The sequence below is a fragment of the Xenopus tropicalis genome, chromosome 1, assembly GCF_000004195.4.
Source record: "Xenopus tropicalis strain Nigerian chromosome 1, UCB_Xtro_10.0, whole genome shotgun sequence".
NCBI lineage: Eukaryota > Metazoa > Chordata > Amphibia > Anura > Pipidae > Xenopus > Xenopus tropicalis.
This window is the reverse complement of record NC_030677.2, coordinates 123,111,662-123,122,744: the sequence shown is the minus strand read 5'-3', so window position 1 is coordinate 123,122,744 and position 11,083 is coordinate 123,111,662.

Genomic DNA, 11,083 nt, shown 5'->3' with positions numbered 1-11,083 from the left:
GGTTCCCAAACTTTGCACAGTCAGTGACTGGATGACTACATATTCAGGGTTAGAACAAGTGGGAGGAGCCACCAACAGTAAATCCATTTCCACCCATTAGATTTCATTGGTTTATATTTAAACTGTTGCCATTATTTAAATATTAATTCCAGGGTTGTTAAAGTTTCAAGTTAGAAAAAAGTGGGCGGAGCCAATAAACAGCCAATAACATTTCACCTATTTACTATGGTAATGGTACAATGGGGAAGTGTAAAATGCTGTCAGTCTCATAACGTTTATGCCAAAATTTGCAAAGTTGGTCACTGGGGGACTGCAGTTCAAAAATAGGAAAAGTCAGATTTCATCCATTTAATTTTATTGGTTTAAATTTAAAATGCTGCCATTCTCCCACTATTTATGCCAGGGTGCCCACTGTTTGTCACTGGGGGACTTCAATTCAAGGTTAGAAAAAGGGGGCACACCCACCAGCCACCAATCACAATTCACCTATTGACTTTTATTGGTTTAAATTTAAACTGCTGCCGTTCTTTAACTATTAATCCTAGGGTCCCTAAACTTTGCAGAGTTAGTCACTGGGTAACTGCAGTTCCAGGTCAGAAAAAGGGGGTGGAGCCACCAACCGCCAATCACTGTTGTCACTCATTGACTTTCGGTGGGGAAATTTAAGTTGCTGCCATTAAGACACTATTAAAACCAGGGTCCCTAAACTCTGCACAGTGGTTTTTACTATATAACTGTGGTCCATGGTCAGAGAAAGTGGGCGGAGCCCATTCAGTGACTTTCAACCCAACATGAAGTTTGTTCTCAAACTTCCCTTTCTAGTTAATCATGAAATTCTTCTGTTTCTGTATTGCTAAATAGTACCTTCCATTGATGTTTGAAAGTCTCAGAATAAGAAAAGAGTAACTGCAATTTGTTGTTTTCACAAATATAGTGTGCTGCAAATTCATTACACTAACTACATGTTTGTGTTAGTATGGTGAGCTGGTTTCTAGTGGTGTGAAGTTGTGAGACAACCCTTCCCTTATCACACCTCATTACAGTAGTGTATTTTATAAAACAGAACCCAACAAGGACCCAGCTTTTTCTGGTAAATAAACAATAAATATTAAGTAGTTTCAAGAGGACTGAATAGATGATACTGTCAAGAACTGCATTTCCTCATTATTAATATTGTATTTCATTTATAAATGAAATCATGCAACAAGGTTTATTAGTCAATTTGTCTGCAGAAGCCTAATTATAATATGGGGTTCCAGAAAAGTGTATTGGCAGAATTGAATTCAAGTTCTACTGACTTTACTTTGATGAAAAACCGAAGACAATAAATAATTGCTTTAGGCATATTTAGAAAGGATTGTAATCACTAGAATCTTTATTTTATTCATTCCCAATTTCATCATTTACAAAATCATTTAAAGGGGCATTACATGTCCAATTATGGATCTTTATACACTGAGTAAATTAAGAGTCCCATATCAGATAAATGTTTACCTTAAAAATATTTTGTTTGGTAAAATAGAATGAGTATTCCACAGTCTCTTATGATACTTACAGGAGGTCATGGTTTCACGTAAGTTTTTAAATAATGTTTTCTCATCCAGGTTCCACTTATATGAAGAGCACAGGATGACAAGGGCAAGGGCAGGGTAAAACACCCCCAACCTGCCCCTTACCTCAAATCACCATACTTTATTCCTTTTACCCACTCCCACACCCACACACAATAAAGACATCCAGTCTTTTGGGATTGAAAAGGCCACAGCTTTTAATCACAGTTCACAATACCAGTATAATACAATAACTTATAACTTACAACCAAAAAGGCTTTTCAATGTAAGCATTACAGAAAACTGCTTGCCGATAATAACCACTATCCACCTTACTGGGCAGCCTGACATGTCAGCCAACTGACCCCTAGGGATTAAATGGGCAAGTGATACCAGGCAACCATTTGTCCCCAACTTTGCAGAACACATGCCCTCACGGAGTCTGCACTGCTACCTATTAAATACCTAGCTATAACAAACACTGGCCATAGGCCCACCCAGTATTCCACCGATACCACCTGCCCCACTTGACTCTCTTAAGCTGGTTGGGCTGAACCCAACATCTCAATTAAGGGCCTCTCAATCCCTTCCTGGATGTCCATTCCAACATCATTCAAATGTACCTTGTCCTCATGTTGCAACATATGCTTCACCCTTCAGATTTAGAATCAGGGCCTCTGTGACAGATCACAAACCCTATAGCCAACACACAAACTTTGCTTTCTGCTTGTTGACCCCTTGTCGGCTGGTGGTCAACAAGCAAAAATCTACAGATTGACTATATATATATATATATATATATATATATATATATATATATATATATATAAAGCAAGACAGTGAGCTGCACACACCAGGACTTGGCAAAAAAATGATAAGTTTATTTAAGCAAAGAAATCCAACGTTTCGAGCACTAACTGTGCTCTTCCTCAGGGAAAAAACCAAAAGACAATGAGAACCCACCCCCTTTAAAAACCACCTCAACAAAAAGGGCGCCAAAAAGAATAGTGGTAGCCATAGCACCCAGAATAAACAAACTGAGCCAATACAAATAATAGAAAAACAAAAAGTGAGCAAATGAAAGCTGGCAAAAGCATAGTATGTAACAGAAGGTTATAAAACATTATATATATATATATATATACATACATATACACAGTCAATATGTAGACTATCCCATCTCCACTAAGGGGGTCCTTAGTCTAAAGGGACAAAGCCTGTGCAACATTTTCCGTGTTTCGCAAACTGTTTGCCGTTTCGAGAATTTTCTGGCGAAGCGATACAGGACAGATTCGATCAGCACTAGTTGCACTACACCCTGGCCTCTAATATATGTGAGGGCTTACACTTGAGAAAGAGAGTCTCATTCCGGGCAAATATTGGTAAAGCAACTCGGTTTAGGGAGCCCCAGGTAATCCCAATTTACTATGACCTTACATTTGGAAAGAGAAAACACAAATATAAATATATAATTAGATGTCCATCACATACAAGAAATGACCAGAATGTATTAAGGTTGGAAGGCAAATTATTGCATAATCTTTTATTTACATCTATTTTTATTTTATAATACTTATTTAAATCAATAAATTAAACTACTTTAGGAGTAGTTTTCTGTAGCAATAATTTGCACAGTAACAGTTGAAAGAAAAGCATTGATTAAAATGCAGTGATTCTTGTATATTTTGCACTGTTGTGTTCACTGAATATTTAGAACAGATCTGAGTAATTTCATGCAGTATTAGGACACTCTGACATTACCTAAGTACTCTTCATGATTGAATTGATATTCTAACAACATTTTTCACTGATATTTTTTAAATCTTCTTATTCTACATTTGCTGTCACCATGAACCGATTTCAGATAATTAGCTGGGTGAAGGAACTCTTCAATCACAGATCTGAATAGCTGCCTTTTTTATATATAATTCAGCAAGAAAAAAAATAACTATAAGAATTAACAGTAAAATAATACCAATGAAATTTCTTGCAAAGCTTCACTGTTGCAATGATATATAATTATATATGACAGACAAAGAGAGGGAAAAAAAACTGCTGTACAGTATGAAACTTTCAAGTTTATCTTATACATGCACATTTCTATTTTTAAAACAGATTGATACATGTTCTATGCCCCACTTTTTTTTAAGTATTTAGCATTTTGAGGTAGAGGGTCCCAAACACAGGAGAATCCTTCCAGAATTCTACTAGCTCAGACCTTGCTTCTCATAACTCTTATCAGCAAGTCCTTGCTTTAGAAAACTTAAACAAGCCTGATCATATGACAATACTGGGATATCTGCCAGTGTCTGTCTTTAAGGTGGCACGTGAGCGGATCTTCTCCAGATATCTCCACCAACGGGTTGGCAATATAATAATAATAATTCGGTTGTTTGCCCCCGGAGCCAAATGTTTGAATTAGAATGGTGGGTATAGGTCCCATTGGCTCAGGGACCATATCAAGGAGCTAATCAGATTGCTTTCCAGCTTGTAACTGGGCTGGATGATGTCATGGACAGAAAAACAGGGGAAGAGGCTCTGTGATCCCCTACAGTACTTACCAAACACAGTGTCCCAGAAAAAAAAAAACAGCACTTAGGCTTATAAGGCAGATAAGTTGGTGTGTGGGAGAATACTCCAACTTTTTGGGCACAAGTCCTTTGTCAAGGGGATTTTAGTGTTTATAGGTCAAAGCACGCTTTATAACAGTAACTTACTTAGCCATGACACAAAAGGTGAAAAGAAAGTCTTTGCGCAAAAAGAAGTTATGTCACTTCCTCCTACATTACTTTTTTCAGCAGTTGTGATGAGCAGGACTGTTTTCATAGCAAAAATGGCTTCCCTGCCTTTTCTAATGTACTGCACATGTGCCTGTGCTACACTTACTATATTCCATGCAACACATACAGGATGATTAGCCTAACTGAGACCACTATACATATATCAAAGAAATGCGTCCACAGCTAATATTTCTAATATGAGAGAAGGCATAGTATGGCATATACATATGCTACATAGTCATTAAATATTAAGAACAGAGTACAAATAAAGTTGTCATATAATGTGTTAAATCTATATCCATAATAATAATCACATTACCCACTAAAGAAAGTGCACTAAAGTTTAACTAAGAGTAGAAATAAAATGCATAAAAAATATACATAAAATCATCCAACCCAATGTACTACAACCAGAGCATGTAATGATACATAATTCATTCATTCTCTCCAGAAGCTCCATCTTCATCATATTATTATTATTATTTTTATAGCACCATCAGTTTACGCAGCGCTTTACAGAATAGAGGGGTACAAAAGACATAACAGTTAACATGTACATATAAAGAATTCACAAAAATGGTTTGCAGTTACATTTGGAGGAGCATCGGAAACACTAGGGGGAGGGCCCTGCTCGCAAGAGCTTACATTCTAAAAGGGAGGGCTGAGACATAAGGTCAGGGTAACTATCATATTAAATATTCCACATATAGATAGTCACCAATCAGTGTACAAGTAAGCTAAAATCTAAAATTAAAATAGAATTATTTATAATAAGTCTAAAAACACTAAATTATACTCCTCCATCAAGCTTTGGTCAATGGATATGCCATACACTTGCCAAGGTTACTTACAGTGGAAACCCGATCAACAAAGGTTTCTTTTAAAAAAAAAATCAATGTTAGGTCACATTCCTCAGAGAGGCTGTATCTAGCCTATAAATCCATTGTAGTTCCCTTGTTTTAACAAAAGTTCCCTGACTTCACCTTTCTAGGTGTATCAATTCTTTCAATACCCACAAAACATAATTGACTAACATTTGACCCTCCTTCAGGAAATGTCTTGCCACTGGAGAGGTAATTTAACCACACCAAATATCACTCCTATGCTCGCGCACCCATGTAGTAAATGGCCTTGTAGTCTTCCCAACATATAGTTTCCCACATTTTTTTTACAAGCATGTACACACATTTCTTAGAAACTATATCTGGTATTTTGCATCAGCATCTAATTCACTGGGAAAAGTCGCTGATAAAACCACCAGCACATGTCCCATAGCCACTGCTCCTATAAAAATGGAAACTTCTTGAGCTACATCAAGTTTAACAGTGGCCTATAGCAAACTAGAAGCATTTTTATTTCTACACTCCTTGTAATTTATTCTGACAATGTATTGTTAGCATGCCCTGCTGTACTTACTTGTATATTTTCTTGTTGCCTCACTAAAAATAAAAAAGTATTTGTTGCAGCAGAAAACAGTGGTAATATTTTTAACTGTAAGGTCTATGTTTTATTAGGGTATGTTTATAGTATGTAACTATGGTATGTAGCAGATATTAATTTTACTTCACAGAAATCAACAATAAAACAAAAACACAGCACACCAAAGATGGTCAAAATATAATTGATACTGTTAAATTGCATTTGCAATTGTTTTATCCTTACAATAATGTAAAGAAATAGAGTCTGACTTTCTGCATGTACAGAACTTGCTATGTCCATGTTACTTCTTTTTGACTCCACAGACATTAATGAGGAATATGATGGTCCCTTTGTGATGGGATGTGTGCTATTACATTTTTGAAAATCTCAGTAAAACTATATTTGTAGCTGTCTGCTTCATATTGGTTTGAAACTGCTTTCTCTGGCCTATCCATAGTCTGTGCTAAATTTGTAATGCGTACACTGTGTACAAAACCCAAAACAATGACGTAAAAAGTAGAAGGCTGAGTGTGCCCTTTTAGAGATGAAATAAAGTTTATTGATCTAAAAACAACAAGGTGAGATATTAGTCACCAGGGACTTTAGTTGATTCAGTATGAGAAATGTTCTTCCTTACTTTCATCTCTTCTCATGGCCTATGTACTTCAATTTGCTAAAAGCATTCCTGCTTTATGGTAGTCTCAATAGGATCTACACCATGCAGCCTCACAGCTACACACACATGATAGATGCAGAGAAAAATATTGTATCTATCTATATAATATTTTCTAATCCTTTTCTAAAATACTTATGTTTTACCATGGTAACATAATGTGAAGTCAGAAAGTTTTTTCCCCTTACAAACAATCACCAAAAGCATTTGCTGGTCTCCTGAAAGAAAGATTGCTATTGGCTGATATGAGTTACTATACCTGGTGAAAACTTTGTGACATACTTAAATCCCCCAACTTTTAGTGCCTTGGTCATGGGATACCTTGAGTAGATTAACTGAAGTGTTTTCTGATTTACTTATACAGCAGTGTCAAACATTTATGTCTGTGTTGGAAAAGTGCTTATTCTGATCCCTTGGCTACCAAAATTAGGAAAAGGAAGCAAATATATTAACCTCATACTAAGGTAGATGACATATGGCTACAGACTAGTCATTCCAAACTAAAACTAAAATGCTCAGTAAGGAGAAAGAAGGGCAAAAAGTTTGAACCCGTATATTTGCATTAATATTTGCATTAATGCTTGCAGATGCACTAATCTGGCATTTCCTTGTGGTATAGCAATATGACCAAGGCTTTTATTAACGTGAGATTTTTAAAAATAGAAGTGGCTTAAGAAATCATTTCTCTCTTCTCTAAGGTCATTGTCTCAATCATTTATTTCCATAGCGCCAGTAAGTCATTCAGTACATTTCAATCATTTTTAATCAAAAGTCATTGGGTGCAATACTGACTGCATTTTCTATTGTGGTTCTTATTGTTTTTCACACTTTTGTCTTTATACAGACTACAGATATTCTATGAAATAATACAAAAACTTTAAGTTTGGACACACATACTAATACCCCCTAAACTAGAAAGCTACATACATTACTTCCAGTCTGCATTCCCAGACTCTCATACTTTCAAAACAATACATGCCAAGCCATGCCTCCCACTGCCAGTACTTCTTTGTGTAAAACACCCCCTTGGGACAATGGTTTCTTGGTTTACATTAGTGTTTTAGCAGAGATACTGTACCTAGTATTGTCTATAGTAGGGTGTTTTCTGGCATTTTGTAACACAGGGTACAAATAGCACTGTGTGTCATTGCCCTAACCTTATTTGTATGCCATAATTGCCCTAAACTTCACCTTAGCCAAGTTGATATGGTAAATATGAACCATACTTTTGAGTAGAAACCACCACAGCTAATGAAGATAATATAAAAAAGGCTAGACTGAGCTGCAAAAAATTTTTTTTGTTACTTTCTATTTCTTATCCTTCTGTTCACTTCTGTTCATATCCCAGTCTCTCATTCAACCCACTGCCTGGTTGCTAAGGTAAACAAAACCCTAGCAAACAGATGGCTGCTGAAATTCCAAACTGGAGAGCTGCTAAACAAAAAGCTAAATTACTGAAAAACCACAAATAATTAAACATGAAAGCCAATTGCAAATTGTCTCAGAATATCAATGTCTTTGTCATACTAAGGGGCTGATTTACTAATCCACTAATCCGAATGGGAAAAATTCGGATTGGAAACGAAGATTTTGCGACTTTTTCGTATTTTTTGCGATTTATTCGTCGCCGTTACGTATTTTTCGTAAATTATCGTGACTTTTTCGTAGCTGTTACGACTTGCGCGAATTGTCGGGACTTTTTCGTAGCTGTTACGATAAGCTTGTATATTGTCGCAACTTTTTCGTATTGAGCGCTCGTAAACGGCGGGCAAAACTTTCAGACTTTGCATGATTTTGGAAGCCTCCCATAGGACTCAATGGCACTCTGCAGCTCCAACCTGGCCCAAGGAAAGTCACAATACTGAAGCTTGAATGAATCCGAAACTTTCGCACTCGGCGCGACGGCTACGAAAAAGTTGCAACAATTCGCGCAAGTCGTAACGCTATGAAAAAGTCACAACAATTTACGAAAAAGTCGTGAAAATTTACGAAAAAAATCACAAAATACCGATCATTACAAAAAACCGCATTTGGACGCTTTTCGGACGTTCGTGGATGTAAATGTGCCCCTAAGGGTTAATTTAAAGTAGAACAACCGCTTTAAGATATTACATAGACTATCCTACAGTTTTAGCATAACATTTGAATAGAGCATATTTACAATAATTGACCAGTGTTTCCAAAAACCATTCACAGTGTAAATATATATAAAGATATGTTTGTATTTATTTAAATATGTTTATATGTAAAAAAAAAAAAAAGTCAACTAATTAATGTATGCAAAGCATTCTGGGTATAAAATATATGTTAGTGTATCTGGGAAAACAAGTAAAATACTGATGTATAAAATGTTAAAAATGTTCCATGTTGTAGTTTTCAGCATTTTAACTTGCTATAAGCCTATTTCTTTCAGTATTTCACTAACAAGACACCAAATGAAATGGATGCTAGTCTAAAAAGAAAAAAGAACATTATGTTAATGAAGCATAAGAAAGACATTATAAGTGGGGCCTTACAATAAAAGAAAGAATGACTGCTGACATCATTCTAAGATGCACTTTTCTGAAATATATATCAAGTAATATAAGTTATGGAATAACTCTACATACTGTAGTATGTGCATATGTCATTTTGTGGTATCGCAAGTCACTTAATATTTTTCTGTCAAGAAAGATAATTTTGCAGAGGTACAAAAAGAAATTGAGCTCATTTGGGAAGTACAATTCCTTTTCATTCAGAGGAAGTAAATCGCTCCCTAGATATATCAACCGTTTGACATGTAAACCTCAGCTGGCATTAAGAGCGCAGTGCTATATAGTGAGAGACTTTTAATCTAAATTATACATTCTAATGCTCATTTGTCAAGAGAGCTTACCTGGCAGTAAGGTGGCACTATATAAAGGTTGAGGCTGTATAAAGAGGGTGAACTGTATATAGAAGCTGGAATGTACTTATAATATAACAACAGCAGAAGGAATTGCAACAGACCATGCAAAAGTCATACAAGAGCCATACTCTGTACCCAAAGCTGCAGAGAAAAAAACATTTACAGAATGTTGACAAAGTGGGGGGGGGTGTTTTTTCAGCACAAACTGCACAAATTATTGGCAAAAGGCATGCATGAGAAACAGACAGTACTATCTTTTGAGTACTTAGATATTCCCTAAACTATAGCCCTTAGACTATAAAATACAGGATATTCAACAGCAAATAATGTAGTTGATTTATTACAGCTCTAAAGGGAATAAACACTAATCTAGAATGTCCTCTATAAAAGAGAGATATATTTTGTGGAAACTCATTAAATACCCTGATAATGTTAAGCAACAGTCTGTTTTAAGAAGCTGGAGAGGGGGGCATTTTTCCATCATTTTTTTACTCATCAATATCAGCTATACTGAGACATGAGAATTAAGATATCTGATCCAGCTTAGAAATTCACAGAATTGTAGCACTTAAAGGCTACTTTTTAATATTGATTTGAGTATGTTTGTCAGCATTCCAATACAGAGCATAAAAAATAATCACCAAGTAAATTGCACGCATGTCTATTGTTCTGCTGCTTCAGAGAAACCTGAAAAGTCCAGTTGCCAAATGAATGTTTCAGACTGCAGCCTTCTGGTTGAAAGGATCTCAGAAAGCAAAATGTGCTGCCTGTGGTTTGTTAAAAAGCTGGAGCTACCAAAATCCTAAAAAAATGTTTTTATAGTTCATCTTGTTAAGCAGTGATCCCCAACCAGTGACTCGGGAACAACATGTTGCTCACCAACCCCTTGGATGCTGCTTCCAGTGGTCTCAAAGTAGGTGCTTATTTTTGAATCTCTGGCTCGGAGGCAAGTGTTAATTGCATAAAACCCAGTGTAAAGCCAAATAGATCCTTCAATCTGGCTGCCAGCCCACTTAGCAGCTACCAGATAACCAATTATAGTTCTTATTTGCACTCCAGGAACTTTTTCCATGCTTGTGTTGCTCCCCAACACTTTTTCCATTTGAATGTGGCTTACGGGTATAAAAGGTTGGGGATCCCTGTTGTTAAGAATTGTAGCATAGTTTCAAGTTTCAAGTTTTATTGTTATATACAAATAACAATGAAGCATCATTACCGTAATTACATTTTTTGACTCGTGTTCCTACAAAAATACAAATATTAAATATCATAAAAGTGTGCAATAAGGTACAAGTATTTACAATAAAAAAATGCAATTAAATATTTGAAATTGTGCAGTGAGGATTTAAAGTGGCTTGGCTTAAAGTGACATTGTGAAGAGTCCAGTAGTTATGGGGAGTGTGTGTTGGTGTGTGCAGAATGTCAGCAGTTCAGAAGCCTGATGGTTTGTGGGTAGAAACTGTCTCTGTATCTGCTGGTGCGGGTCTGGATGCTCCTGTACCGCCTGCCTAATGGTAGGAGCATGAAAAGTCTGTGGCAGGGGTGGCTGGGTTCAGAGAGGATCCGTTGCATCTTCCTCCTACAGTGCTGTCTGTACAGGTCCTGCATGGCTGGCAGTTCAGTCCTGGTGATGTGCTGTGCTGATCTCACCACCCTCTGCAGAGCATTGCTGCCATACCAGGTGGTGATACAGCCAGACAGAATACTCTCAATGGTGCATCGATAGAAGTTTGTGAGTATTCTGGAGTCCATGCCGAACCTCCTCAGGCGCCGC